The sequence below is a fragment of the Mauremys reevesii genome, linkage group 13, assembly GCF_016161935.1.
Source record: "Mauremys reevesii isolate NIE-2019 linkage group 13, ASM1616193v1, whole genome shotgun sequence".
Classification (NCBI taxonomy): Eukaryota; Metazoa; Chordata; order Testudines; family Geoemydidae; genus Mauremys; species Mauremys reevesii.
Window position 1 is genome coordinate 19,722,115 of NC_052635.1, and position 4,648 is coordinate 19,726,762.

General features: G+C 46.8%; 1 long non-coding RNA gene across 1 annotated transcript; it reads right to left on the reverse strand.

Annotated features, from left to right (window-relative positions):
• Window positions 1-246: 246 nt before the first annotated feature.
• On the reverse strand, window positions 247-2,377 carry LOC120380216. Its single transcript, XR_005587658.1, has 3 exons — window positions 2,134-2,377; window positions 1,668-1,799; window positions 247-1,039 (listed from the first exon to the last, which is right to left on the reverse strand). It is a non-coding gene; the product is annotated as an uncharacterized LOC120380216 (long non-coding RNA).
• Between the last annotated feature and the right edge of the window lie 2,271 nt (window positions 2,378-4,648).

The window sequence follows — 4,648 nt, forward strand, 5'->3', positions numbered from 1 at the left end:
GGGGTGTCAGTATAATGCCACATGATTGAATTTCTGTATTTCAGAATCCTCCCTCCCCCAAATCTTGGAAGTTTTACACAAAAACCTATGTTAAAAGATAACCACTAAGGTTGCAAAGTGACACAAAAAATAGGGTATGCCAAAATGAAGGTTGCCTGTGCAACACTTCACAATGCAGGTGTAATTTATAAATATTGTCTGTGGCTAAAATCAGCATGTGACCTCACCAACGGACGCACTGTTGGGATGGAGACGCCAACAATATTTATAGGGACATTTCACACTGAATGAGAAATCCTGGGAGTTACTCCATATAGCTGTGGAATTGGCTGTAAACAATACAATAGCCATAAAACAGGCTTCATTTAATATTTCACAGTACAGAAATGTTTGGGATCATCTTCAGCATGAGATTGAAGAAGTAGGTCAGTGAGGCAGGACATTAAAGGAGAAGATCAGCTGGCAAAACCAGGCTGCATTCGATACAACAGGCTGGCTTGCATGGTGCAGTTGAGGATTAGTCTTTGTTGTATGGTGTCTACTTGCTAACCTATTACAATATCCACTATCTGTACTAAAATGTGTCTTGTCACTAAAGTCGGTCAGTTGTTGGCAATCTCTCAGGAACAGTAATTTTCACTAATGTTAGTAATTTGTATTTAATAATGGGATTAGAATTGCTCTTAGTAATTTCTTGTAATTAGGTAGTAATTCACTTACTAAGGAAAAGTAATAGTAATTCAGTTACTTAGTGATAGTAATGTCCAATGTTTAAGTGGCAAGTACTAGATATTACTGCAGTGAAGAGCAGCAATTCTGAGCTGAGCATGTTAAGTTTAAGTGGATGGGAAGGCCTCCTTTCCCCCCACCCAAGATAGAAAGGCACACAGAGGGGCAGAACTGGGCTGTACAAGAGACGGGAAGAGGTGGATTCAAGAGTCAGTGGCATAGAGATGGTCATTGAAATCACGTGAATGAGTGAAGTCTCCCAGGGGATGGATGTCATCAGTAACTCCCAGCCTTTCATCTTGGGGCAGGGCTGCACAGGTGGGCAGAGACAATTAATCTAATTACTCATTGAGCCTAGTGGGGAGCTTGTAGGCAAGCCAGAACAGCCTTTTTCATTTTTGTTTAAAGTTGGTTTGTAATCCTGCTCAGAAGCCCAAAGCAGTAGCATGAATTTTCCAAATATCCTTCCCCAGCCCTTGGAGCTGTAAGCAAGCACTGAAACCTTTCAGCTAAAGACGGCCAGGTCTGACTTCTCTTCATGCTACCAAAAGAGAACGCGGGGAAGGGGGAGAAAGGGAGGGAGGAGAGAGAGAGAGAGACACACACACACACACTCACCCACCTATGGCATTTGCAGCTTGCCACCTACAATCTGCTAAGCCCTGTCACAGGGTCCACTTGCTACTAGGGGCACCTCCTCCCTGAGACCCTGGGGTAACCTTTTTCCAAGTCCAGGGCCCCCCTTCTGCTGCTCCCCTCTCAGTGTCTGGGCATTCATCCTTCCTGGCTTGGCCCTATGACCAGGTCACTTCCCCACTGGCTGGCAGGGGAATCTAGGCCCACCTTCTACTCCAGGTACCAGCTCAGGGACACTAATCAGTAACCAAGATCTGTTCCCTCTGGGACCTTAGTGCCCTTTCCCTGAGCCCTATCTTTACCTTCAGGTTCTTCACCATCTCTGGGTTTGCCAGCCTCCAAGCCAGGGGTTCTCAACATTTCTGGTAGCCTCAGTGTGCAGCCACCAACTCTTGCTGGTCACAAATTCTCATAAAATACTTTATTTGCTTTTCCTAAAGTTAATTAATATGCACATATACATCATCCAAGTCATGGTAATTGATTTTTTGAGAGATGGGTTTTTTTGCAGACTCAGTAATAAAGATAAGGTACATTTGTATTTTGGTACATTGGCTCCTACTGGCTCCTCCCCCAGCCCCCCAACCCACCCATTGCCTCTGGCCCCTGCTGCCACTCCCAGCCTCCCAGTCACTCTTCAGGTCCCACTGCCTCCCCCATTGCCCCAAGCTCCCTTCTCCAGCCTTGCACACCAAGCTTACCCACCTCTCTCTTAACCACAATGCCAGCCCTGCAGTCCCACAACTGAAGCTAGACATGGATACTCACCCATCTTCCCAGGAGGGGCTACAGTCCTCTCTCTACTAGCAGCTTCTTTATAAACCCAACCCAGCTCTTTCCTCCTCAGCTAGGCTCCTGCCATCACTCAGGGGAGTACTTAAGCCACCTGTTTTCCCTCAGCTGTGGCCTGTCTGGTTAATTGACTCGTCTTAGCCTACATTAACCCTTTCAGGACAAGTGTGGAGGGGACACCCCATTGCAAGTCCCTACTCCTAATAAGCCTCAAATGTTCTCTCTCCTACTTGAGCTGCCAGTGAGATCAGAATACTTAATTAGTAATATGGTCATCACCAAGGCAACATCACATGATGTCACAGCCTGGTCTCATGACGTCACAGCAGAATGAGAAGCCGGGTGAGAAGAGCGAAAAGGGCAGCTTCAAACACAACCAAGCTAAAGGAGTAGCCAAGGCCCAGAATCGATGCAGAATGCTTTGCTGCAGACAGGTGGCTGAGCTTTAGGCAGCTGCCCTGGCCACAGCCGGGCAGTTCCTTACCATGCCCTACTCCTTCCCAAAGCAGCAGGCTCAACTACAACTTCACTCCCCTCCAAGCCAGGCCAGCGGGGATCAGAGTGGCAGGAAACAAAGGGGTTTCTGGCTGTGGGAGCAAGTACACTGCTGTGGTTTCACCCCTCTGCTTCTCACTCTGCACAGTCCAGTTACGGAGACAAGGACACAAGAAATCCCCTGCCTCTCTGGCCCCATCTACTCATAACCAGTGAACCAGGGGTTAATCCACCCCCATCACACCAGCATGCTAGGCCTAGGCCTGGGAACTGGCTGATTGGCAAGGCCTGGCTGCATGGCCAGGGGCACAGGAATGGGCTGTGCCCCAGCTAGGGAATTCCATTTCCTTTCCTGCTTAGGTGAAATTACTTTTCCTGTTGCACACATGACCCCAGAGGCTATGATTTTGCTGACTCTGTATTGCCTCTGCTGAGTCATTCCTCTAGTCTACAGGGACCTAGGCCAAAATACATATTGTAAACATGGGGCCTTATGGAGTCTGACCCCAGCCACAGGCCAAATGTGTTAGAAACCAGTTTACCTGGAGCCATGTTTAAATGCAATGCCTTAACTCAGCCCCCATGAGGTATCCTGAGCTGGAAAAGCAGACAGGAGAGGTCTGCACAGTAATCAGCTAGCTTGAACTTAACCAGATGAGAACCAGCTCTGCCACATGGGGATGGGGGGGGGGCACTAGGAAAATAAATGAATGGTTATTTTTAAAAAGCAACCTCTAAAATGATGGCAAAGTGACCACGGAATAGTAGGGGAGGCTGGCGAATGCATTGCAGAGAGCACTGGCTCCTTGCCAACAGGCATTCTGTCTGATTGGAAAGAAGAACAAGATTTCAGGCTCCGGTGACTTTAATCTCTGCTGTTGAATGGATAATGTGCACAAAGGTGTTACACACGTAAACTGCCCAGGGTGTTCATTTGGGAGGAGATGCCTTTAGCTTTAACATAAAGAGTTCAGAAGCAGTGTACAAGGGACAAACACACAGCATATGCTGGGAGGAAGATATGCTGGAATGGCTGGACCTAACGTGAATCAACTTGTCTACAAAAGCGATGACTGTTTCTATAAATAGCATGTGAAAGTAGAACAGTGTAACAGTGCATTTATCTCTGCCTGAGATGGGGAAATCAGAAAAGGTTGGAGCTTTATATCATGCTGGAGTCATGCCCAAAGGGCTATTGGCAATTGCACACAGTGCTAGCCAGGAAGCTGGCTGCTTTGTGCCATCCCACAGTATTGGGATTGCATGTTCCTCAGCCACATCACTGCACATCTCAGGTTACTTGTGCTTGTGGCTCTATCTGTACAACTCCTAGTGCTAGGTCAAGTGTGTGTGTGTGAAGGGGGGGCTTTGTCCAGGGATATAGATGGATTTCTTCTTCGTCTGCAAGTAGATGTTGTTTAACTCAGGCATATCTGGACTAGGTCCACCCATTTTAATTGAGCATGTATTGGTACTACGGATATTGGCTATTTCAGCACATCCCAATCTCGTTAATAAACTAGGCCTTTCCCCTCTATGGTCATGTTCCAGGGATAACTGGAAAACAAATATGACATTTTCAGGAAGGGCTTCTCTTTCCAATTCCCTTAATGCTACATTGGAAACTAAGCCCCATAATCCAATGCAGTGAGAGTCCTTGTTCAGGCAGACTTGGGAACTTCTCCAGGAAATTGTTTTCTCCAAGAGTTGAAAGTGGCCACTTTAATATTCATCTTCATTTGTGAGGGTGTTACTGTAAATTGCATTGCCAGGGTGTCTGTGACTTCCTACTATGCCTGCAATCAACAGCCTCAGGCTCAGACCTTATACTGTATGGTGAGTTTTCTGTACTATATGAGAGAAATGAGTTGTTCTAATTACTGCTTCTAATTGGAAAGACAGCAAATTGCTAAGGGCCAGACTGCCACTGTCACTAAGCCTCAGTTTCCTCCAGGAGTGTTCCTACTAGCTTCCATGGGACTTGTCATGATTCAGG